The sequence below is a fragment of the Varanus komodoensis genome, unplaced genomic scaffold (genome assembly GCF_004798865.1).
Source record: "Varanus komodoensis strain SLA01 unplaced genomic scaffold, ASM479886v1 scaffold3, whole genome shotgun sequence".
Classification (NCBI taxonomy): domain Eukaryota; kingdom Metazoa; phylum Chordata; class Lepidosauria; order Squamata; family Varanidae; genus Varanus; species Varanus komodoensis.
In genome coordinates, this window is record NW_025335761.1 from 15,566,432 (window position 1) to 15,593,549 (window position 27,118).

The 27,118-nt window shown below is 43.8% G+C and overlaps 1 protein-coding gene and 1 long non-coding RNA gene across 2 annotated transcripts in view; both read left to right on the forward strand.

Moving 5' to 3' along the window:
• Positions 1–27,118, forward strand: part of GALNT16 (polypeptide N-acetylgalactosaminyltransferase 16) — a 165,521-nt gene that overhangs the window by 40,771 nt on the left and 97,632 nt on the right. The gene's annotated exons all lie outside the window — the stretch shown is intronic.
• On the forward strand, positions 997–5,876 carry LOC123026310. The gene is made up of 3 exons (XR_006415270.1): positions 997–1,007; positions 4,368–4,372; positions 5,680–5,876. It is a non-coding gene; the product is annotated as an uncharacterized LOC123026310 (long non-coding RNA).

Below are 27,118 nucleotides of genomic sequence, written 5' to 3' on the forward strand. Positions count from 1 at the left end.
GGAGGTTTGGATGTTGCTTGGAGGGAGAAACACGGATCGCGACAAGTGGGGAAAACATGGCTGTCTTAAGTAAACTTGTGTTCTTGGTTTAAGTGTAGCATTGAGCAAAAGAGGCTTATGGCATTGCTTTGTTATTATAATAGCCTAGACCTTTGGCACAAATTGTACAATTTGATTTGTAAATCTCAAAATGCTTCATTGTTTCAGCTGTATTGGAATGAAACAACTTTGGCATCCCCTTCCACATCTGTCAAAGGGAAATAGGTACACTTGTTTTATATTAAGTGAACAGACCATTCATAGCATGGTAGCGAAGCAAGCCAAGTAAAAGAACTCCTTCCATGGAGCTGGGCAATAGGCCCTATTAAATCATTTTTGGAATATTAACTTGAAAACATACATTCCCCTTCAAGAAATGCATTGTAAATGACAAACTTGTCTTTTATATTTCAGTGTCAGACATTTGTACATTTTTCTTGCCATACATTTCACATTCTAAATACTAATCTTTAAAAAATTATTAACTACAGCATGCTAGCACTGTTGTATATTTGGTGGGAGCTGGATCCAGCAGAGTTTTATGCTCCTCGTCTTTAAGGTCTGGTACTGGATTTGATGCAGATGAAACACTGCTTGCTCTTTTAATCGATTAAAGCAGCCATGATGGTTCCCCTCCACCCCTGCTTCAGTGGCTGGGTTAATACATCACAAGAAGCAATGGTGATCTCTTACCAATGTTGATCTGTCATGTAGTCTGGACCCAGTCATGGCATTTCTGCATGGTACCTTTAGCTTCCCAAAACCATAGAGAATAAGTGGTTTGTTTTAAGGGTCCCACACTTTGCTAGATCAGTGCAAATGCTGAAACGCCAAACCTTGACTAGGTGATAGCCTGAGGGGTGTCTGCTATATAAGTTCAGCTGCCGCTTATCTTGGGTATTAGCCCACAGAAGCTGCTAAGAGCTTGATTTTTCACTTCGCTGTTGACAACTGTCAAAAGGTAAGCTGTCAAGAAAAACCGAAGCCATGAGAGAAATCGGCTTGCAAAAGTCCGTAGCCAGTAGATTAACCCCCCACCCCCCATTCCTGGCAAGATCTCTAGAGATTTATGTTTGGGGCTGACTTGTCAGGTTCCTTGTACTTTCCCAAGATTCTAAGCACTCGGGAAAATAGAAGAGTGCAAGCTACCACTTTTACAGGAGTGTGGAGGTTTGGCAGCTAGCTGCTAAAACTCTGGTTCCTTTTAATGCTTTTTTACAGGTTTTCCCATGCTATTTTGACAGAATTATATGCCTGCATATGTCCCTGTCAAAAACATCCTTTTAAAAGGATCCAGAGTTCTGTTTGCTGCTGGCAGCTATGCTGTTGGACACATATGATATAGGGAATTTTGAAATCAATTTAAAGTGGAATCAAGAAGTAGAAGTAGCATATATGCACCTTTCTTTTTCATATTATGGTTTAATTTAATATTTTAAAAATTAAAATATTGCCTGGATTTTCCCCTTTGGGAGATCTGTTATTTCCATTTCTCCTTTCAGCTCCTTGATAAATGTCCTTGACATGCTAATGAATCATACCTAATTATTATTTCATATGACTTATATCAATTTGGCCTGATTTCATGTCATTGCAAAAACACTGAGGTCCAGTGATGAACGTACTTCTGATTACTCTCTTCTTCACAGTTCACCAGTTAAACAATGTGCTGAAGCAGAGTTTTGGAGCACTTGGGCTCTTGCAATCTTCTCCTTACTCGGCTGTGGCCTAGAGCTGTTTTCAGCCTGAGAAAGACAGCCAGTAATTGTTGCTACTTAAAAAAAAACCTATCAGTGCATGTAGCAAACATTTTGATCATGGATATTGCCTTACCAATATGTGCAGCCAATATTTATCATCATCATTAATTTTACAGATGCATCTGCTATTTTTATCTCATGCCATTGGCGGGGTATTTGCCCTGCTGTCTCTTTCCTGGTCTCCCAGTACCCAAGGTGTATTTCCAGGACACATCTGGAATGAGTGCTGAGTGTCTCGGAAGAGATTTGAATTCTTGAGCCCAATGACAACCTCTCCTATGCACTGCGTGATGGTCAAGGCTTTGCTAAAAGAATCTCCTTCACCAGGCTATAAATCTTTCATGTGTTTCTTGTTTCTTGCCCAGCTGTAAGGAACAAGTATTTGTTCTGCTGCCATGAGCAGAACAAATATTTCAGAGGGTCTTTCTAGCATTTCAGGGGTTGATTTTTTTCCACATAGGGCTGATTCATACATGCTTGTACATCCTTTGGTTCAGCCTAATTCCACTAAAAATGATTGAGCCTGAGATGACATTAGATCATATGTTGCATTAAATCTGTGGTGTTTTATTCATGCACATATGTAAGAAATTGCTAAAGTAATCAAGAAATGAATATGCATGTGTGTGAACCAGCTTATATTCACTCGTCTTTGCAGCCTCCTGCATTGGATCCCAGCAGGGATGGTATTAGGTATCAAAAAGACCAGGTACTCAGGCCCACAAGACAAAAAAAGCACAAATGTTCATATGCACCAAAGGTATGTCTTTAAAGGAACCTGTCTCCTAAGGACACCCTTATTTGTGAGAAGGACATATGGATAGGGGAGAGGAAGATGTTTGATTTCAGGAAAAAACGCAGGCAGAAAAATCAAGGTGGGAGCAGGAAGTGAAGCACACACGGGGAAAAAGCTAACCCTGGGATCGAATGAAGCAAAGATCATCAGGGTTCCCATGCCTGTATTTTAGCAAGTGCTGGAGGACAACAGGGAGGCAGAGGGCCTTCCAGAGATTTGGGAGTCTGAATAACAGATTTGGGGCTCCAGCCCTAGTGGGTCAGCTCCTAACATTGCCTCTGAATCCCAGTATGATCTCTGCCCTTGGTATTTATGATGTGAAAGGGACTTAGCTGTAGCAGGAAAGATGCTTTGACTGCAGTAGAGCTGAGGATCAGCCTCGAACATTGCCAAGTAAGGCTTGGAAGGACATCTGCCTACATCTCCCTACTTTCCTTTTTGGATAGCCTGATGCTTTAATTCAGATTATTTTATAGATGAAGTCTTTGCAAATTGGTTGACTTCTGTGAGGTGTATTGAAAGCCATGCTGGATTAACACTGTGAGCAGCCTCTTAGATGAAGAACAACGGTATTCTTCCATTCAACTTCCCATGAATGGAAGTCAAAAATTGCAGAATATAACCTGACCAAAAAGAATGGAAGTAACAGAAAAGGAGGTGGAGTTGCCCTTTCTGTTAAAGATACATATCTCTGTGAAGAAATACAGGAAGAAGAGATCAGTAGTCCCATCAAGTGTATCTGGTTTAATATAAATGGAAAAAGGAATAAAAGGAGCATAGTAGTTGGAGTCTATTATCATCTACCCAACCAAGGCGAGGAAAAAGATGAAACGATCAAAAAACAAATTGCCACAGAGGCATGATATCATCATTAGGAGGACTTCAATTTCCCTGATATCTGTTGGGAGTCCCTCTGCCAGGCATGGCCCCTGTAAGGGATTCCTGGCACGGGTTGCTGATAACTTCTTACAGCAGAAAGTAGAAGACGAAATGAAAGGTATGGCCTGATCCTTACTAACAAGAAAGGCATAATGGACAAAGTAACAGCTATGGGAATGCTGGAGGAAAGTGACCATGCCTTAATTGAATTCTCAATAAGAAAGGAAGCTAAAACCAAATGTAGCCAGACAGGTACTCTAGATTTTTAAAAAGCCAATTTCAGCAAATTGAGGGTAATGATAAACTACGTCCCATGGCAAGCCACTCTAAAGGGGAAAGGAGCCCAAGAAGGGTGGAATATGTTAAAAAAGAGAAATGCTTAAGGCACAACCACAAAGAACCCAAACAAGGAAAAAGAGTAGTGGACAACAGAGGAAGCCCATGGGGGATCACAAAACGCTAAGAGATAATTTGAAAACAAAACGGGTCATGTATAAGAGGTGGAAGGAAGGCCAGACTACAAAGGAAGAATGTAAGCAGGTAGCAAGGAACTCCAGGGGTGACATCAGGAAGGCTAAAGCGGTGAGGGGAGCTAAAAACAACAAAAAGCCTCTTCAGATACATCCAGAGCAAAAGCCAGATGAAAGAGAAGAGAACTCAGCTACTCAATGGAACAATGATAACAGATTGCAAAGAAAAGGCGGAAGTGCTCAACTCCCACTTTGGCTCAGTCTTCTCCCAGAAGAAGACCTATAGCCCTCCTGATGAAGGTGTGGTACAAGCTGAAGGGGGAGGATGGCAGCCCAAGATTGACAGGCAAATGGTCGGGATCTATTAATTTGGTTAAATGAGTTCAAATATCCAGGGCCGCCTGATGAACAAGGTCATGAAAGAGCTAGTGGAAGAAATCTCAGAACCACTATCATCTTTGAGAATTCATGGAAGACAAGAGAAGTGACAGATAACTGGAGAAGGGCTAATGAAAGATAATCAGATTTGCAGATGATACAAAACTGGGTGGAATAGCAAATCCTTAGAAAAGAGAATGAAGGTGCAGGGCAATCTTTATAAATTTGAATGCTGGACTGAAAGCAACAGAATGAAATTTAATAAGGACAAGTGCCACCTAGGAAAAAGAAACCAAATGCATTGATACAAGATGGGGAATACGTGGCTCAACAGAACTGGAAAAGAAAAATACCTTGGAGTAATTGTGGACAGAAGACTAAATATGAGCCAACAATGCGATACATCCAACAAAATGGCAAATGCTATTTTGAGATGCATTAACAGAAGCATTGTTTCCAAATCATGAGAAGTTGTAGTTTGCTTATACTCCTCACTAGTCAGACCCCATCTGGAATATGTATCCAGTTTTGGGCACCAAGATTTAAGAAAGATGCAAGAAAATTAGAAAGAGTCCAGAGGAGGGCCACAAAAATGATCCAGGGTTTGGAAACACTGCCCTATGAGGAGAGACTGAATGAACTGGGCACGTTCAACCTTGAGAAGAGAAGACTGAGGGGGGACATGATATCCCTCTATAAGTACCTCAAAGGCTGTCACAAGGAGGAAGGTCAAGATCTCTTCTCACTGATACCAGAGTGTAGGACATGGAATAAACAAGTCAAATTGTGACTACCCAGGTTCAGGCTAGATACCAGGAAAAGTTTCCTCACTGCCAGAGCAATATGGCAGTGGAATCAGTTGCCTAAAGAGGTTGTGGGCTCTCCCACACTAGGCAAAACTGGACAGCCATCTGAGGGGGATGGTATAACATGGTGACCTGCCACAGCAGAGGGTTGGATCCAATGGTTCATGGCCCCTTCCAACTCTACTGTTCTATGATTCTATGATAATGTTGTCACTGTCTACAAGAAAGGGAAAAAAAGATGAACCTAGAAACTATAGACCAGTTAGTCTGACATCAATCCCTGGAAAAATTCTGAAACATATTATAAAACGAACAGTCTGTGAACACCTTGAAGACAATGCAGTAATTACTAGAAGTCAACATGGATTTCTCAAGAACAAACCGTGCCAGACTAATCTGATTTCATTTTTTGTTTGGGTAACCTCCCAAATGGACTGTGTGAATGCTGTGGACACCATCTAGCTAGACTTTGGAAAAGCCTTTGGCAAAGTGCCCCACAACATCCTGATTACCAAACTAGCAAGAAGCAGGCTGGCTAGTGCAACAATTAGGTGCAACCTTTAGGTGGATCCACAGCTGGCTGCAAAATTGGATTCAAAGAGAGCTCATCAATGGCACATTCTCAGACTGGAGAGAGGTGACAAATGGAGTGCTGCAGGGGTCTGTCCCGAGATCGGTACTGTTCAACATTTTTATCTATGATTTTGATGAGAAAGTAGAAGGAAAGATTATTAAATGTGCAGATAACACAAAGCCAGAATAGCAAATAACCTGGAAGTCAGAGATAAGATACAGGGTGATCTCGAAAGGTTAGAACACTGGGCAGAGAACAACGGAATGAAATTCAATAGGGGAAAATGCCAAGACCTCCACTTAGGAACAAGAAACCAAATGCAGTGCTACAGTATAAGATGGGGAGCACTTGTTCAGCAGTACTGCAAATGAGAAGGATCCTGGGGTTGTTGAGGATCACAAGCTGAGTATGAGCCAACGGTGTGATGTAGCATTGTTTAAAAAACAACCACCATTCTTTTTGTATTTTTTTCACTTGATGCTGGAGTGCTGCAAATCAACATGCTGGCCTCAACTGCTTTATTTCCAAGATTACCCATGTCCGCTCCAGAGTCATTCTTAGAAAATAAAATGGGTGGTGGCAGGTTCCCAGGATTTCATTCCGATGTGTGCCAGCCACCAAGAGAGAGTGGAAGAAGGCAGAAAGAGATGGGCAGTATCCTCCAGTCCAGAGCCTGGGGGGTGGGGGGGGGGGAGGAATCAGCTTCTGGGAGGAGTGCAGAGGAAACGGCAGGGAGGGAGGTGTGATGCATTTGTTTCTGGCTGGTTTGGGGGAGCTGTTTTGTGTGGTGTGCACTTTGTCTGGTTCTGTGTCCTGTCTTCTGGGCATTGCTAGATCAGCTTCGATCAAGTGGAATGTTGTGCTTTGTGGGCAAATGCATGATTTGGTGTTTGAGGCTCACATTCCCCCCCTGCCTCGTACATTCTTGGGCATGTTACTTTTTGCTTAGCCTCTCCAGCTTGCCATTGTGAAATGGGCGGTCTGTGACTGGACACACTCACCATAGCAACCATTTTGTGCTAGTACCCACACAGCATTCTCAAAATTCCAAATGTATCCCATCAGTCCCAAAAGGAAAACATTAGGGATTTAAATGGAAGTCATTAGGGAGCACTTTGTTTTAAAAACCAAGCCAAAACACCACCATGCCAACAAAGCAGAGCCAGGTCAAGTCATTTTGCATCCTGAGGTGGAAAATCCAAACAGTCCTCCCCTGCTATAAATAATGCTACATGAAATAGCAGTCGGTTTCATGGTCCTAAAATCTATTGTGTGAGGCAGTTGTATAGCTCTATGGCCAACTGTGAATTATGTTTTCTCTTATACACTTCTACTTTTGCCTCAGGGTTTGAAAAAATATGGTGTGCTGTGGGTAACACTGTGGTTGGTTTGTCAGGGCTCCTTCGTGGCTTATTATTTCCCTCACAAAATAAGCAATAGACTCAGCAACAAATGTGGAAAAAGTGTGGGGTGAGTCACCTATGTGTGAGGTTCATTAATTTCTCGAGTAAGGCATGTTGGCCAGTTGGCATGGTTTTGGATTTTGCTCAGGAGTTTTTGAGATGGTGATCAGCTTGTTGTGTTGCGCAAATCCACTGTGGCTTATAAGTTCAATGTCTATTGTAGAGTTTAGTAGCTACCCCTTTGCTTGCGGCATCATCTGAAGCTGGATGACCACCCCACTACAGAGCCACTGTCCAGAAGCTCTCAGGCAAATACCTCTGACAGCCACCCCCAGAATGCCAAGGGGCACTTGAACGCAGCTGTCAGAAGCTTCCCCCAGGCCCTCTCCACTGCTGCTTGGGGAAGCCGTGGTGTGAGGGAGCCGCAGTCACCCTTTGGCTGGCAGCCATGACACAGGGTGAAGGCTGGCTCAGCCGGCTGGTGAGTCAGCTGAGCTGAATGCGGCCGCCCCGTCTGGCACTGCTGCTGCTTGCCATAGGCACTGGATGCTGCCAGGTGACCTATTCAGCCTCAGCATCACCAACAGCACTTACTGTGGCTTGCAAGATCTACTTGTGGGTTGAGTGGGGGCTGCTAATGACCCCTGCTTTCCCACACTCTCCTCCCTGACCTGGCTACAAGTGGAGACAGGGAGGAAACCTGGGTGTTCCCAGATATCCATGGGATACCTGTGGGAGGGCTGAAGGGAATGTGTGTGTGTGTGTGGGGGGGGGGAGCATGGTGCACCCTCCCCAAATGGCACCCCATTGTCTCTCAGGTGTCTTGTGGATAGGGTGGCTTATAAGTAGTAGTCTGGTTTACCGTGTTGTGCGAACCCATCCACAGAGTTGCCCCAAAATACAAGGAAGATTCCTTCTATAGCAGGATGATTTTAGGGTGGGTTGCTGGGAACAGCCAGGGAGCTGCCCAAGTAGAGCATCAAAATCCCTGCACTCCATGCAGTCTTGCTTTTGTCGCCATCATTGTCCCTCGTCCCTTCTCAGTGCCTTCCCCCTGCGCGCCTAGAAATTGGAAGGGCCCCAGACAAAGTCCCAGATGCACGTGCAACTTTAAAAAAAATCAGTCTTGTGCAAGTGCCTAAATGACAGCTACCTTTACATTTCCAGTCGTCCCTTCTGTGCCAGGATGTGTGTGTGTTCACTGATCCCATGCACTGCGCTGTAACTCAGCAAAATGTGACAGCTAGTGTTGGTGAGAAGCAACAAGCAGGAAGTGGAGGAGACGAAGCACAGAAGGCGCTTTGGTAGTAGGCATAATTATTTTGGGAGTAGGTGCTTTGGAATAACACAAAGCAGCCTTTTTTGTTTGTTTGTTTGTTTTTAAAGCTGTTTGCTAGCTAGCAATGTAAGCACCTAATTGGAAGAGGAGAATATGTGGACACTTGGCTAAATCTTAGTGAGGCATATGTGTAGAAAAGTCAACAGTGACGTCAGTGTCAGCTTCCAGTGTTCTTTGCAAATAAGCAAGAATAGATAATCAAGTATTACTGAAAAGTTTGACTTAGAACACTATTACCTTTGGATTGGCTGGTTTAGGTATGGACATTGGGTGAAATGGACATGCAAACGGAAGTGGACAGTGGCTGAAGGGGGATGAGGTGTTTGTATCTGCTATAGTATGTGACTCCTTCATGGATCGCTGCCTTGTTGTGGCAAAGGGGCTTGCATAGCTCAATGAAGCTATGAGCTATGCTGTGCAGGGTCACCCAAGACGGACAGGTCATAGCAGAGAGCTCTGACAAAATGTGATCCACTGGAGAAGGAAATGGCAACCCACTCCAGTATCTTTGCCGTGAAAACCCCATGGACAGTACCAAAAGGCAAAAAGATATGACGCCGGAAGATGAGCCCCTCAGGTCAGAAGGTGTCCAATATGCTACTGGGGAAGAGTGGAGGGCTAGTACTAGTAGCGTCAGAAAGAATGAAGCGACTGGGTCAAAGCCGAAAGGACACTCAGTTGCAGATGTATCTGGTGGTGAAAGCAGAGTCCGATGCTGCAAAGATCTATACTGCATAGGAACCTGGAATGTAAGATCCATGAATCAAGGCAAGCTGGATGTGGTCAGACAGAGATGACAAGACTGAACATTGATATCTTAGGAATCAGGGAACTAAAATGGACAGGAATGGGTGAACTTAATTCAGATGACCATCAGGTATACTACTGTGGGCAAGAATCCCTCAGAAGAAATGGAGTAGCCTTCATAGTCAATGAAAGAGTAGGAAAAGCAGTACTGGAATACAATCTCCAAAATGACAGAATGATCTCAGTTCGAATCCAAGTCAAACCATTCAACATCACAGTAGTCCAAGTCCATGCCCCATCCACTGGTGCTGAAGAGCTGAAGTTGACCAGTTCTGTGAAGGCCTACAACACCTTCTAGAATTAACAACAAAAAATGATGTCCTTATCGTCATGGGGGATTGGAATGCTAAAGTAGGAAGCCAAAAGATAACTGGAATAACAGGCAAGTTTGGCCTTGGAGTACAAAATGAAGCAGGACACAGGCTAGTAGAATTTTGTCAAGAGAATACAATGGTCATAGCAAACACTCTTTTCCAACAACCCAAGAGACAACTCTACACATGGACATCACCAGACAGTCAACACAGAAATCAGATTGATTATGTGCTCTGCAGCCAAAGATGGAGAAGCTCTATACAGTCAGTAAAAACTAGACCAGGAGCTGACTGTGGCTCAGATCATGAGCTTCTGGTTGCAAAATTTAGGCTTAAGTTGAAGAAAGTAGGGAAAAGCACTAGGCCACTCAGGTATGACCTAAATCATATCCCTGATGAATATACAGTAGAGGTGACAAATAGATTTAAGGAATTAGATCTGATAGACAGAGTGCCTGAAGAACTTTGGACAGAGGTTCGCAACATTGTACAAGAGGTAGCAGCTAAAACCATCCCAAAGAAAAAGAAATGCAAGAAAGCAAAATGGCTGTCTGAGGAAGCTTTACAAATAGCTGAGGAAAGAAGGGAAGCAAAAGGCAAGGGAGAAAGAGAAAGATACACCCAATTGAATGCAGAATTCCAGAGAATAGCTAGAAGAGATAAGAATGCCTTCTTAAATGAACAGTGCAAAGAAGTAGAAGAAAACAATAGAATAGGGAGGACCAGAGATCTCTTCAAGAAAATTGGAGATATGAAGGGAACATTTCATGCAAAGATGGGCATGATAAAGGACCAAAATGGCAGGGACCTAACAGAGGCAGAAGAGATTAAGAAGAGGTGACAAGATTACACAGAAAAAGTATACAAGAAAGAGCTTAACGACATGACTTCATGACTAACAACAACTACATAGTATGTGAAGTAAGCAGATGGCGTATATGTTGTTCATAGGGGTATTAAGGGTATATGCATAATGATTGACAGCCATGTAGATCCTACTGGTCCTGCTAAATCTAAGGATCTCTTCACTTAGATATTTTCCTGAAGGGAAAAAAAAAACCTCTGGCTGAATCACATTGGGAAACTGAATGAGGTGAAATGAGAGCCAATAATAATAGGGCTCTGTGATACCACAGTTAGTTAACTTCTTGATCCTGCATAGCACAAGCTGAACAACTTAGGCTCAGAGGTTATTTGGAACAGAGGTTACAGGATCCCTTGTAAGGTAAAAATGGGACTGTAGTGAACGACTTGCAGAAAACCCAGGTGCTGAATAAGGGAATATTCTGATGGATGGCTTTTGCAATGTCAGACATGTAGATTCAGTGTATCTGACAGCTGCAAACTGGATGGAAATGTCCCAGTCCTGTTGGATAAAATAAAATAAAATAATAAAATAAAATAAAGGCTCATTAGCAGGCTCAGCAGAAGTGACAGTGGCCATGATGCCAAACCAACCATTTAAGTGCCAGATCCTGAATTACAAAGTGCTTCTTTCTTTGAGGCACTTCCTATTTAATTTTCTTTGTTGGTCACCGGAGAAGGGCCATCTGAAGGTATCATAAGGTAAGGTTCATCTAGGACTTAATCGTGTTGAGAACCTGCAGTTAAGAAATCTGCACCTTGTTGTCAACATAAATCCCCATGCTTTGGGCATAGGAAGCAGCCTTGTACCAGGTCAGACCATTTCTTCACCCAAGCCAGTATTCTTTATTTTTTTTCCATTTTATTTATTCTTCAATTTATATCCTGCCTTTTCCTACAAAGGACTCAAGGCAGCTTACATTTCTTCCTCCATCTTATCCCCACAACAACAACCCTGTGAGGTAGGTTGGGCTGAGAGTCTGTGACTGGCCCAAAGTCACCCAGTTCTGACTGACAGCATTTTTCCAGCATCTCAGCCAGAGGTTTTTCACATCACCTGCTACCTAGTCTTTGTAACTAGAGATCCCAGGGATTGAACCAGGGTCTTTCTGCCCACAAAGTATTTTTTGACCATAGAACTACAGTCCCCCTCCAGAAGAAGCACACGCAGGTCCATGTTGTTTGAGAAGTTAAATTCTTTGCTGCTCCTCAACATTTCATACATCAGTGGTTGGAAATACTGATGTTATATTTTGATTCACCACCATCATCACAGCTTCTGAGACGCATTTCTTTCAGATTCATTTCTTTCAGAACACTGGCAGAAAACTAAAATGAAGAATAATAGAATTTCACATAGCATTATTAGATGCTGGCTGCTTGCTTGTCAATTATGTTCTTTACATTGGGTTTCAGTGTGCCTATTCTGCAACATTTACTATGCTTCCAGTTGAGTGAAAACAAGTTTTGCATGTTCTGTTGAGCAGTTCAGCTAGAAGTGAAATAGTTCTTTGGTTAATAAATTTGCAGCCTGTTTCATCAGAAGTCCCACAGAGTTGAGTGGGGCTTATTCCCAAGCAGATGTACATAAGGATGTAGTGTTGTTTTTAGCCACAAAATGGCATTGTTAATTGCATTAAGGTCTGACATACTGCTTAAAATTGTGGCAGATCGTAACTAAAGCTACCCCAAGAGATACAGTTTTAGTGATTATAGCATTTTGTTGTGAAGAACCAGGTATCTCTGGTTTCTGGGAATATATTCAAGATTATTTTTCCATAAACAAAATATCCATTTAGTGTTTAATTGAGATTGTTGTTTTTGCAAAAGTATCATTAGCAAATGTTACATGTTATAATATATCTTTTCAATTGATTGATCAATTTAATTTATTGTATTGGTAACGGACTCAGCAGAATTGCCAGTTAAATCAGTGGACAAGCTTCTCAAACCCCCTTCTGGTTACAACAGGTTCAGCAACATTTCTTCCATCTCATTTGGGGCGTTTGCTTTGAACCAGATGGATCTGAGGTAAAAACGCACTTTCCCCAATACATCAATATGTGTATGGCATTAAAAGCAAACTATTTTTGATGATGAAACATCTTTGTATAACTGGAGGGAGATCTAAAAATTGCTGCATTTTTCTTCCTTTTGGAAGGCAGGCTTTTGGAGTTGGTGCCAAGGGCAATTAGATAAATCATGTCTTGAAATGGGCAACCTTGTTTGCTGCAGATGTTTTGTAATTTATTTGCTTTTTTAGAATCATACCTTAGCAAGTTTTGATGTGAGAGTGCCTAGTTTCTATGGATACCAAAATACATAGTATACAATATTGCTAGTGGGTTTTTAAATATTTTTTCTAGGTGGAACAGGTATTGCTTCACTGTCTTAAATCACTTTGCAAAGGTTTGGAGTGTCAGGTAACCCCATAGTTCAGGAATGTGCAGTGCAATGCCAGCGGGCATCATTGTGCCCCAGATATTTTTGTTTGTACCCACCTGATAGGGAGCCCTCTCCATTCCATCTTTAAAAACAAACAAACAAACAAACAAACAAACAAACAAACAAACAAACCCTTTATGAGAAATACGTTTCTGCTGTGCTGAAAATTGTGGGTTTGAAGGAGTTACTTAGTTGTTGGAGCTCAGAAGCCACCCCAACCTTGTACTTAGTCTTTTGGGCAGTTTACTTGTCCTTAGCTACGCATCCCACAGCAGCCATTTTAACATGGTGCCCATATGAGATTCTCAAATTGCTAAATATTTAGAGCAGCCTTCTGCAACCTGGTGCCCTCCAGATATGTTGGACCCTAACTCCCATCATGCCCAGTCAGCTTGGTGAAAGAACTTTCTGGAGTCTGGGACAATGATTTTAAAGAATTAGGTTGCAGTCAGTAATCCAAGGTAGAAGAGATTTGCACTTGCCCTTGCTGTTAGCAGCTGCAGAAGAAAAGCAACTCTGCTTCATGGATCCCTCTAAAACTCTCCCCCTCATATAGCTCCTTGTCCTCTATTTCCATCTTGCTACTCTTTCTTTTTATTTTCATGAAAGGATGGACTGAATTTGAGGCCGTTTTTGAAGCACGGTCCAAGCAGCAGGCAGAAGGAACTCGGTGCTGAAGATCTTGTCAGTTCAAATTGATATCAGAGTCCTGGAATTGAGGCAATGCAGTTAGTGCAAAAATTCAATCAGTTCAACTGAATTTTATCTGGCTCCTAAACAAAATGCTAGCAGTCCCCTTTGTCTGAAAGCTTCACTGACAAATGGAGCGTGAGACTTTGCCAGCAATGGACAAGCAAGCTACATGCTACATACCAAAGTAGGAGGGAAGCCATATGAGCATAGAGACAGTATAAGGAGTCTGCCTTGTCTCACACTGTGGCCATTCATATATGTAAGGAAAAGAACCTTGTAAGCTGCCTTGAATTCCTGCCAAGGGGAAGAAATGAAGGGCATAAATACATTTTTTAAAATGTTATTTTAAAACTGAGCCTAGATGCAGCTTTAGTTCTTTGACTGGAACTTTAACATGTAAATCACACATGCTCCATCTTTTGATTTATGCATTATAAAATGTTTATTTTTTTTCTATTTCTATTCTGGTTCATCAGTCAACCATACAGACTTTTTCTTTCTGGACCCCAAATCGCCCAAAGCTCAGAAGTGAAACTGAGCCATTGTTCTACGCTGTGCCAAGTCTGAAGTGGCTTCTGCCCTCCCTGGGAACTAATCACTCTGCACTCAGCTGTTGCTCTGAACAGCCATGAATCACTGGGAGGAAGAGAGCCACGAATGTAGGTCATCTGAGTTCAAAGGGAATATATGAACACATCAACAAAGAGAGAGAACTTCATATGCTCTTTGTGTGTGGGGTGTACGTGTGCTGAGAGCACGGGCACGGGGACTTTGAAGGCAGATGTATACATTAATCAGCTCCTAGCCCTGACACAACTGCTTTCTTTTGTCTTCCGATGGGATGCACACTTATATACCCACAAAAGTCTGATGCACAAAACTTGGCATCCTAAATGGTTAATGAATACACCAAAATGAGTAACTGTAAGGGAGTGGAGTGTCTTGCCAGCTTGTACAATTATTAAATGATGACATGCTTTTTGCTCAAAAAAAAAAAAAATAATTTGGTCGCCTCCCATGTTTTAACAAATTAAGTTTCATCAAATCAAGGCTTTACTGCTTTAAAAAAAAACAGTTATTCTCTGAACCACAGCATTCAATTCTGCACTATCCACTTACATTTAAATGTGTCATCCTTGGTCTGTTTCTCCCTATGCCTACATTCTGTTCTGCAGTGTAATCTACTTTTACTCAGAGATAAGCTCTGGAGTTCAGTGGGTTTACTCTCAGGTAAGTGGGTATAGGATTGCAGATTTAATCACTTAGAAATCCATTCTACCATAATCAGTGGGACTTAGGTTCAAATGATACATTATGTTACATACTTTAAAAAGCAGACTCAAACCAGCCACTTTCATTGTGAAGCAAAGACAGCCACACAATACTTGACCCAAAAGGTGCTCCCAATCTAGCCTGGAGCATTGAGCTGACATTGTACCAAACTTATTCATCCCAAGATGTCTGAAGATGCTGTTTGCTGCAAACCGCTTTTGGAGCAAACAGAAGACAGAGCAGTGGGGGGATGATGGGGGGAATTGTTGAGGGTCCCCAATTCATATCTAGAGTCTGTTTTAAAAGAGAATTGTCCCAGTTTTTAAACATGTTTAGTGCAATTTATAATTTGGCCTCTTATACCCAAATTTTGGACTCGGCACAGATTGGGGGACTTTCTAATGGAACTGTTTTTAGTGCAGTAATTGTGTAGTGGTTATCCATTGTTTGCACACAAGCTAGTTATTTTCTTTAGACGTTGTATTGTATGAACTCTACCAGAAGAATGGCGAGGTTAACAGATACTGCTGTAAACTTTCCTAGGGTCCAAAACCCAGGATAGTTTCTTTGGGCCATACCAGGGTCTTGAATCTGGCCTCCAGCTTGCTAGGAAGAGCATCAGGGATAACTGCCTTGAAGTTGCCTTTCCCAATCATTCTGCAGCTAACAGTTCCTATTGCTGTGAGAACAAAACTTTGCTTTGCTTTCCTTATTGAAGCACCTTTGCCCCGCTCCAAGCATCTCCCAGGAAGAGGGATTAGAGCCAGTGTGCTTACTGACAAAAGAGGAATTTTATGAAATCTATAGCATGAGGCATAATGTTTTGTTCACAGCCTGAGGAGCAGGGGAATTAACATGCTGCTTGCTGAAGCAACTTTGGAGGCCTACAGAGCATCCTCTCAGCCTATTCAGGAATCTGGTACACCTACAAATGAGGAAGGTGTCAGCATTCTCTTGTATGTTTATATTCCATATCCATACTTCGTTAATGTTTCCGGTAAACTGTGCACCATCTCTGACATGGGTGGTTTTGCTTCTTCCTAGGCATCCCTGAATCTGAGGAAAGGTGCCTTGGTTGGACGAGGTCCCTGGGGTTAAAACGGAAGTTATGCATATTAAGGATGCTTGTTATTTGGAGGATTCACAGGCACCACTGCTGTAACAATGAAACATAGCTGCACAGTCTTTTTGACTCTGTTACTCTCCCTGGATTATTAATGATCAGAAAGGGAATTAGCCCCCTGAGACGTCGAATGTGTATGCATAGGTCAACAGCCGAGCATAACTTCCGTCTCCTGCAGTACAGATGAAGGGACACACACATGTGATTCTTAACTTCGAGATCAAACTGTTTGCTGCCTGAAATGTTACTTCGGCTTCTTCAGCTAATGTTTTTATATCCTGCAGCAGACTCATGCTCTGCTGCTTCCTGCTGGGATATCATTTTGATGATGCTGTAATACCAGCAGGGCTCTGCTGCAGTTTTGTTCTGCATCCAGTATGCCCAGCCTAACCTCCTCCCCAGCCTTCCCCAACATTGGTCAACCTTCCCCAGCCTTCCCCCTTACACCCTCCCGATATTTGGACTCTAATGACTGCCCGCTTTCCCCACCTAGCATGTTCTCCTTGTTTCTCCCTACCTTATGCACTACGGCTAATTCATGAAGGATCACTCTTACATTTGTTTACCATGTATGAGTGATCCAAGCATCTCCCAGGAAGGGGGATTAGAGCCAGTGTGCTTACTGACAAAAGAGGAATTTTATGAAATCTATAGCATGAGGTGCTATAGCATGAGATGATTGCCAAGCTCTTGAACCAAGGCTGCAGTCCTGCGTGCACTTAACTTGGGAGTACACCCACTGAAGTCAGTTGAATTTCCTCCTGGGAGACATATGCAGACTTCGGCTGCAAACCCACTATTTTAGCTTTAAAAATTAACTGAAAAGGCATAATTTTATTTTTAAAAAGGGATTAATAACATGGAAAAGCTTTAGAAGGATCAGAATCATAAAAATGCATACATACCAAATTTCAGGGAGAAGCAAAGATGATAGCAGAAAGCACTTCATGCAGTTAGGATGACTGATCTTGTCATAATCCTTCACAGCTGTGAGTCCTGAGTTACTTGAGATTATCTCCAGTTTGGGAACACATTCCATTCTACTGCATAATTTGCCATCTTAAAGACAAATAGATCTCTTCTATCTTTTAAGATATATTATTATGTGCTTAATGTGTTTTTATATACAATGTAATATCCATCAATCTTCCTGCAGCTGTATAATGCATATATTATATACACAGAAAGTGTGTATAATGCTCAATCTATATCAAAGAATAAGTAATACATTATACTCTGAGGCAAGAGTAGTAAATTACACTTGATTTGAATGTGAGTTATTCAAATATGGTCTCATTAGACTTACAGATATACCTGTGGGTTGTATACCCAAAGTTAGTCCTATTTAGAATAGACATGTTGAAATTAGTGAAACATAAATTAGATGCAACTTTATGTTTCCACTAGGCTTATGCATGATCCTTTGAATATTCCTTGGAAGCAAATCCCACATTTAATAGGGCTTATTATCACACTTATTATGATGGTGGTCTGAGGATGTAGTGCCATATACATTTATTTGAATTCAGGCCCGTTCCCAAATGATACACTTAGATGGCCAAAATGCAGCACTTAGATGGCCATCTAAGTCCTTTGCAAGACAGGAGAAGGCAAGGGTAACATTCACATCAGCTTTGCTTCCACCCTGCATAGGATGCCCGTAATCTTCCAAGTTCTGAGGCGATGGGGACCCATGCTGGAGTGCACCTTCAGTTCACAGTTTGGTATAAAGTTACCCAGTTTTGCCTGCTATGCAAACACAAACTCAGGTATCATTTGAAATTGATGTGATTCTTCCAATTTTACAATGGAGTTCTCTGAGCAAAAATTGCATTAGAAATGTGTATATTAAGGAAAATAAGAGTCTTATTGGGAAAATTGTTTCCAAAAAGTATATATTAAACAAAAATACTTAAAAAATGCATGTGTTAGATGAAACATGCAGAAAAATAATGAAAACATTTCATGTGAAATTTCAAATGGGCAAGTTGAACTTAACCCTGGGGGAAATTATCAAAGTGTGAGATGAATCAAACTTAAAATTGGAAAAATAAGAAACTAAGAGAAAACATAACTGAGAGTTTCATCCATATCTATTGGATGAGACATAAATTTCATTGAATTTGATGAGGCTCACCTCTGTATGATTGGGTATATGGTATAGATCTGCAGCTTCAGTATAGCAAAAATAGTTTATTTATTATTTATTTATTAAAACATTTTTATGCCGCCCCATTCGCCGAAGCCTCGGGGCGGCTTACAACATAGATAAAACAAGTTAAAATCCATATAAAATAATCTTAATTAAAACTCACATTATAAAATAAGCCGCCCTGGCCAGATAAAATTCAATTGTATTTAGCATTTAAAATGTTGCTTAAATAAAAAGGTCTTAGCCTGGCGCCGAAAAACAAATAACGACGGCGCCAGGCGGACCTCTCTGGGGAGCGCATTCCATAACTTAGGCGCCACCGCTGAGAAAGCCCTTCTCCGAGTAGCCACCCTCCTAATTTCTCTCACGGAGGGCTCCCGGAGAAGGGCCTCTCCCGCCGATCTCAGGGGGCGACTGGGCAAATATGGATGTAAGCGCTCCTTCAGGTAACCAGGACCCAAGCCGTTTAGGGCTTTATAGGTCATTACCAACACCTTGAATTGGGCCCGGACTTCAATGGGGAGCCAGTGAAGCTGACGGAGAACTGGTGTCATGTGAACATAACGTCCAGTCCCCGTCAGCAGCCTGGCAGCTCTATTCTGAACCAATTGAAGTATCCGGACCGTCTTCAAGGGTAGCCCCACGTAGAGCGCGTTACAGAAGTCAAGACGGGAAGTCACCAGCGCATGAGTCACTGTTGCAAGGCAGTCGTACTCCAGGTAGGGGCGCAGCTGATGAATCAGCCGAAGCTGGAGGAAAGCGCTCCTCGCCGCTGTTGTCACCTGAGCTTCAAGTGAAAGCTCCGGGTCGAGGAGCACTCCCAAGCTGCGGACCTTGTCCCTAGGAGGGAGTGCAACCCCATTCAGGACAAGGTTCAGGTCACCTTCTCCGAAGCCCGAACCGCCAACCAACAGGACCTCCGTCTTGTCTGGATTGAGCTTCAGTTTATTGGCCCTCATCCAGCCCATTACCTCGGCCAGGCACCGGTTCAGTACAGCCACTGCCTCACCTGGATTGGTGGAAAACGAGAGGTAGAGCTGGGTATCATCAGCATACTGATGGGTCCGCAGCCCACACCTCCTGATGACCTCTCCCAGCGGTTTCATGTAGATATTGAACAGTAAAGGGGACAAAATGGAACCCTGCGGTACCCCATGGCAAAGCTGCCATGGCGCAGAGCCATAGTCCCCCAACACCACCTTCTGGAATCGGTCGTTGAGATAGGAGCGGAACCACCGCAAAGCGGTGCCTCCGACCCCCAATCCCGCCAGCCTATCCAGAAGGATACCATGGTCGATGGTATCGAAAGCCGCTGAGAGGTCCAGGAGAACCAACAGGGACGCACTCCCCCTGTCCTTCTCCCTGCACAGGTCATCGTACAGGGCGACCAAGGCAGATTCAGTACCGTACCCGGGTCTGAAGCCGGACTGAAATGGGTCCAGATAATCAGTTTCATCCAAGAGTGCTTGGAGTTGTCCCGCCACCACTCGCTCTAACACCTTGCCCAGAAACGGGATGTTGGCCACTGGTCTATAGTTAGCGGCCATCCCTGGATCCAGTGACGCCTTCTTCAGGACCGGTCGGACTACCGCCTCCTTTAAAGGAGCAGGCACCCGACCCTCCCTCAGAGAAGCGTTAACCACTTCCAAGATCCAGGTTCCAATCCCGTGCTTGGAATCCTTTATTAACCAAGACGGGCAAGGGTCCAGAAGGCAAGTGGTAGGACGTACTCGTCCAAGCACCTTGTCCACATCATCGGGCCGCAATAACTGAAATTCATCCAATAATTCTGGACCAGACGGTAGCGTTGGTGTCTCCCTTAAAACCTCTGAATCAATAGTGGAATCCAGCTCGTGACGAATCTGAGCGATTTTCTCCCTAAAATGCTCGGCAAAGTCGTCACAGCGGGCCTTTGAGGGTGGAATCAGCTCTTCCTTTGGCCCTGGGTGAACCAGGCCTTGCACCACTCGAAAGAGCTCCACCGGACGGCATTGTGAGGAGGCAATGGAAGCGGAGAAGTGTCTCTTTTTCGCCGCCCTCACCGCCACAGCATAGGCCCGATAGTGGGCTCTTAAGTGTGTTCGGTCAGATTCATCACGTGATTTCCTCCACCTACGCTCTAGCCGTCTCCCAACCTGCTTCATTGCCCTCAATTCTGGAGTGTACCAAGGGGAAGAGCGGGCTCTGCCCGATGGGAGAGGACGCTTAGGAGCGATCGTGTCTACAGCCCTGGTCATCTCCCCATTCCACAGTTCAACCAGAGCCTCGACAGGAGCACCCGTCTTGTCAGCCGGAAACTCCCCCAGAGCCTTCAGGAATCCTTCTGGATCCATCCGGCTCCGGGGGCGGACCCACACAATCGGGTCTGCACCCTTGCAGAGGGAGATGTCGCTCTCGAGCACAAACCTCACTAGGAAGTGATCTGACCATGACAGGGGAGTCAAGCATAAATTCCTCACCCTCAGACCACCCTCTTCCTGCCCCGTCGAGAAAACCAGGTCCAGAGTGTGTCCACGTTCATGGGTCGGGCCGGTGACATGTTGAGACAGCCCCATGGCCGTCATGGAAGCCATGAAGTCCTGAGCCGCCCCGGTCAAACTAGCCTCGGCATGGATATTGAAGTCCCCCAGGACCAGCATCCTGGGGGTCCTCAACACCAGGTCCGAGACCGTTTCCGTCAGCTCAGGCAGGGAGACTGTTGGGCAGAAGGGTGCACGGTACACCAACAGAATCCCCAATCTGTCTCGGTCGCCCAACACCAAGTAGAGACACTCCAGCCCTGGTCTCGAAGGGACAGGAAGTCCCGTGAGAGTGATGGAGGCCCGGTAAACCAAAGCGACCCCCCCTCCCCTCCCCTCCGGCCGTGAACAGTGCTGGACCATATACCCGGGCGGGCACAATTGAGAGAGGGCAACATCCCCCCCCTCTCCCGCCCAGGTCTCCGTTATACAGGCCAGGTCGGCCCCCTCATCCACAATCAAGTCATGGATGAGGGCAGATTTGTTATTGGCCGACCTGGCATTAAACAACAGCACCGTCAGGCCCGAGGGGCGACTGACAAGACTCCCTGGCACCTTCTGGCTGGGAGCAAAACCAGAAGTAGGGACAGGTGTCAGCCATCTGTCCCTCCTTCTTCTATGCAGACACGTTAAGCCCCCACCGCTATTACGTCCATTGCCCATCACCACACCAATGGCGGCGCCAGTGCGCTCCCCAGGAAACTCAGGCGGCAACATGGCCAGGGACGACTCCATAAAAACAAGTTAAAACACTTTAAAATTATAAAACATTTAAAATTGGCCGTTCAACAGAAGGGACTGCCACAACAAAAGAGCAAGTCCCCTGGCCAGCCTAGCCCCCCCCCGAACAGCCCCCCCAAACGGTGGCAAACCGCCCTTTGGCCGACGCCCTTTGGCCGCCGGCCCTGGCCGCTGCTGGTGCTTTGTAGCCGCGGGCCGCCCGACGCCCCACCCCGTCCGGGCACGCCTGCCACGTGTGCAGGGGCGTGGCAGGGCAGTCAGGTAGCGGCGGAGTCGGCGGCGCGGCGCAGTCTTCGCGCGGTCTTCGGGCGCGTGCGCGGCGCGGTCTTCGGGCGCGTGCGCGGCGCGGTCTTTGGGCGCGTGCGCGGCGCGGTCTTTGGGCGCGGTGCGGTTCTCGGGCGCGGGCGCGGTCTCCTGCCAGGTGTTGTTCCTCCCGCCGGCACTCCCCCCTGCAGCACTTTGTAGCCGCCGGCCACCCGACGCCCCACCCCGTCCGGGCACACCTGCCACGTGTGCAGGGGCGTGGCAGGGCAGTCAGGTAGCGGCGGAGTCGGCGGCGCGGCGCGGTCTTCGCGCGGTCTTCGGGCGCGTGCGCGGCGCGGTCTTTGGGCGCGTGCGCGGCGCGGTCTTTAGTTCAAATGCTTTCACAAATAACTCTTCTGCGCAGCCAGGAAAAGTGTGTTCCAGCACTTCCACTGGTCTTTACCCTTTCTCTCAGCCACCCTAAGCCATTGCACAATGTTGGAGATTTTCAAATAGGATAAGAATGACTACACACTCTTCCCCCTCACACCCCAAGGCCCAGTTGTGATCTGGAGGAGGGCCACTGATGCAGTAATTTCTGCACCAGCTAGAGAGGGGAAGGAGAGGGTGGGATCTCAGCCTTTGGAAACTCAGCTCCAAGATTGCAGGATCTTGGAATTGGGACTCCAAAGGTTCTGATGGCCTCCTAGATGATGTTGGGAGCCAATAGGATAGTACCCAGAGTGTAGTGTAGCAGTACAGCTGCTACTGAAGCACGCTGCTTATATTAAAACACACCCATACAAGGGAATGTAAGCCTAGCAAATACCTCTCTGCTCCTGCAAGCTTAGCAGCCTATATGCACTGCAGGAAATATTGCACCTTTGACAGAGTGCCTCATGATATCCTGGTCAAGAAATGGTTTTGCTTTGGGATAGATGGCTGCACTGTCCAATGGATTAGGGCATGGCTGACATATCGCAAACAGAAGGTAACTATCAGTGGGGAATCATCAGGATGGCAGCCAGTGATGAGCGGAGTCCCCCAGGGCTCAGTTCTGGGAACGATTCTGTGCAGCCTTTTTATCAATGACCTGCAGGGGTGGGTAACCAGTCTGCTGACTAAATTAAGGGACAATACCAATGGGCACAACTGAGGACAGGTGATGTGGAAGTGGCCAGGGACAACAGAATGGTATTCAGTGTGGATAAGCGTAAGGTCTTGCACTTGGGGCTCAGGAATAGGTGTCACAGGTACAAGATGAGGGACAAGTGGCTTTCACAAGCAGGTCTTGTGAAAGGGATCTTGGGGTACTTGTAGATATGATGGCAGGTTAAACATGAGCCAGCAATGTGATGTGATGGTTACGAAGGTGAGTGCCAGCCCTTCATTTATAGCCAGAAGCAAGGATTCCAGATTGAGAGAGGTGTTAGAATTGCTCTATAAGACTCTGGTGTGCCCACAACTGGAATGCTGTGTCCATTTCTGGGCTCCTCAATATAAGAGAGACATAGCTAAATTAGAATCAGTTCCATGCAGGGTCCCAAGAATGGTGGCTGGTTTGGGGGAGATGCCATATGACTCGCTTTGCTTCTTTGTTTCTATTTTGAAAGTATTTGCAAACTAGATTTGAAAAGTAACATTTCAGGCAATGTAGAATAGAATTAAAATATACAATGTTTTCTAACAGTATTCTCTTTTGCAAAAATAGTTCATTGCATACTTAAATAAATATAATAGTTCTTTGATTTATAACATTTGGCTTAAAATTCTATAAAAATATACTATCTCTGTACTTCCTATTTTCCTTTTTTGGTCACTGCTAATTTTACATATTACCACCAAAAAGACTTAAAACCCATAAATTAACTTTCTCACTCTGTGTCTCTTTCTAAGGAAGAGGATGGAGGGAGAAAGTGATCCAATGTTCCCTGCAGGAAGACTGCAGTTTAGATGTAGAATTGCATTGATATTACATGCTCTTAATACATTAACTTCTCTACATTTTTCTGAAAGTGCATACTTAAAGCTTACTTAATTTGTAATGCAAAAACATGTAACAGTGATTTTGTCAGTTTACAGCAGGCAGTTAGTTACAGTTTCTAATGGAGATTAATTTAGGCAGGGTAAAGTAGGATTGTTAGTAATAAAATTTTAGAAGTAGCGAGGCAGGGTTAAGTGAAATGAAAGAACAGGGCTGATTAAGTCAGTACATACAGATACGTAAAGGAGCAGATTGAAGTATAGTTATATCAACTAAAAATATCAGCAGTTGTTCTATGAGTGCAATCTTAAATCAGAATTTCAGAGTAAGAAACACGGTTTGTTGATAGGGCATGTCTAACATGGCTGGAGCTTGTGGAAGTTCTGAGCTCAGGGATACATGTTTTGCCCAGTGGTGATCTGATGTTCTGGGAAAATGGACAAGTTTACAAACTATAAGATTGTTCTTGTTCTGTGTGTGAAAATATAAACAAAATACTAGTGAACATGTGGGCTCCTGCACAGAACAGAGAAAAAGTAATTTTCCAAGTTCAAATCAAAGTGTATTTTGCTCATGTCCCTTGCTACTCTTCTGTGTTTCTGTTCCTGTGGCATCACATAGGTGGTCGCTCAAGGAACCAAGTGGTGGTTGTGGTGGCAATGATGGAAAAGCTGCATCAGTTGAAACAGCTGGCTGGTCTCTGGGTCTCCATAGCAACACCCTTTTTCTTTGGCAGGGCTCATAGTCTGAGGGAACCGAAGGAGCCAAATGCTATTCTTCTGGGGGGAAGTGTCTGGCAAAATTAGTATTTGTGTGCGAATATGTGCACATGTGTGTTCTACGGGAAAGAATGCAGAAGGAACTGATTTCCTTGGAAAGTACACGTTCTGAACCATGTGGAAAATGCTTAATGTCTCCTGTTTTTATAAGACTATCTGCTACATGGCAGAGGTAGTTGCAGGGAACTCTCAATTTGTTAACCATGGGTTGTTGGATGGTGGAGCAGGAACAAGCTTCCACCTGACCACTCCTGCCAGCCTAAAGCCCTGCTGGGTTGTTTGGCATGACATCCCAATCCATAACTGGAGACTGTTGCTCATAGAGGGACAACTAAAATGGAACCATGGGCTATACATTTGGATTGTTCTTCCTCCAATGATCTCCAGGTTTGGATATCATGGTAACTTAAGTATGGAGCAGGAGCAAGGAACTGGAAAACAGCTGCAGACGGCCTGCTTGCTCCCAGTTCTTCACAGCTGTGCAGGATTTGTTTAAAACCAGGGTATCCATGGCATACCATTAGCTTTCTAAACACCTTTGTAAATACTTTTTGCATTTTTATGGAAAAATATAAAAGTCGATGTGAAGTTTGTGGCAAAATTCTGGAACATTCATTCTTCAAGAGCGCTTTGGACTGGAAATCATTGACAATGCTGAGTAAAAAGCAGTACTTTATATTAACTTGAATGGAAAGGTTTCAAAGCAGCTTTTAAAAATGCTTAATTAGCCCTGAGAAACATGCCAAAGAAATAGGTAACTATTTTATTTATGGTATAGCTAATTGATGACAAATCATTAAAAATTTAAGTTGCTTCTTAGGGCCATGCCCTCCTAAGTAAATAAGAATACTAAGATACAAGACAGCAATGTGTAGGCATTACCAGAGGAAGAAAACTGATAAATAAAAACATTCTTTAGCTTATGAGTTTTTCTGCGCAAAGCTGCTAATCTTTTATATGTACTTTTATTTTCATCAGAGAATTGAGATCCTAGTTCTACATGGAGGTTTTCCTTTTCCTGCTTTTCCATTATGCAACCTCCAGGTGATGCTGCGCTCTAGTGGAATCACACAATTGTTCATTGTTACTTTCACTTTCAGAAATAATACTTTATTTTCACAGCTTCAAAAATACCTTAAAACAGCCTTAAAATGTAAAGGTTTGAAGCCTCATTTAAATGACTGAGCAGTGGAGGACTGATGCAACTCCATTCAGAGGCCATTTCAAAGCTGAGGAACAGCTACACTATCCCAGGTACTCAATAATTAACTGATCTTTCAGGTGTGCTCACTTGCAGGGTCTTTGAAGCAGATCTCACTAGGTGGACAAGGCTATATCCACCTGTGTGGTGTAGTGGTTAAGAGCCACTCAGACGACCTGGGTTCTAGTCCCCGCTCAGCCATGGAGCCAACTGGGAGACTTTGGGCCAGTCACAAACTCTCAGCCCAACCTACCTCACAGGGTTGTTGTTGTGGGGATAAGATGGAGGAGGAGATGTAAGCTGCCTTGAGCCCTTTGTAGGAAAAAGGCAGGATATAAATCCAAAAATAAATAAATAAATATGGGTATAAGTAGCCTTTAATAACCTGGTCCCAAACTGTTGAGAGCTTTGAACTGAGTTTGGAAGTATATATTCAGATTTCCAGTGCCCCAGCTTCTGAGCAGCCATATTTTGCACTAGCTGAAGATTCTGAATCATTTACATAAAATGGATGACAGAGATCTAGTTCTGGCTTTAGATAAGCAAAGAAGTAATGATGCTTAGTTGCTTGCTTGAAGTTTTAGAAATAATAATAGTAAAGTTATACAGATTTTGTTGTCATGGTAGAGGATACATTTAAAGCATGACTAAATTAGAATGTTCCTAATCACACACAAAAAAAGGTTTGCTTCTTAAAGATGCCTCCTTGATAAACACTCCAGTTAGACCACCCAGATCATAATAACCATTGTCTTCGATCAATGAGAAGTAGATATTTTCCATCAGATATTATCATCTTGTCTACATTCTACACCACTTTCCCCCATCTTCTTCATTCTTATCACTCTGCCCTGCTCTGCAATTTCTATTTCTTCCTGGTTCTGCAAAGGGCAAAGTTTATGTGGAAATTTAAGCAGTACAGAAAAAGTTCAGCTGTGCAAAATTGGTTTTCATACCTGCTCTAATTGTGTTATAGCCATAAACATTTGCTATGTGGTAGGCTTCACATAGTATATTGTGAAATGTTTATGGTGTTGGAGGAAACATGACTTTTCATAAGTGCAGTAGTCATGCTTAGTGGCTGTGACAAAAAGGACAGTCATCATAGCTCTTGCACGAGATCTGAATTTGGACTTAGCTGAAGCTTTGGTTTGCAGAGAAGATTAAAAAAACGCTCAGCTTGGTATGTTTTGCCATTGGTTCAGCAGCAGAGACAAGGACACTGAAGAAAGACAAAATGGGAGCTTTCTCTAGTACTCTTGGGTTCTGTCCTAGGCGAGCCTTTTCATTCTTTTTATGGCAATTTATTACTACTATTCCAGATTAATTAGCTACAGATTATCACATATGTATTGAAGTGATTCAAATTAACACTTACCATTATCATCTCTTTCAAAAGTGGAAAGAATTTATTAGCCATTCACAGGAGTAAAAAAAATTGGGTTAACTTTATCCTTTATATATGATCTGCTTCTCAAATCCCTTCTTCTGAGATATTGTGCCATACAATAAACAAGATGGGGAAAACCAATTGTCC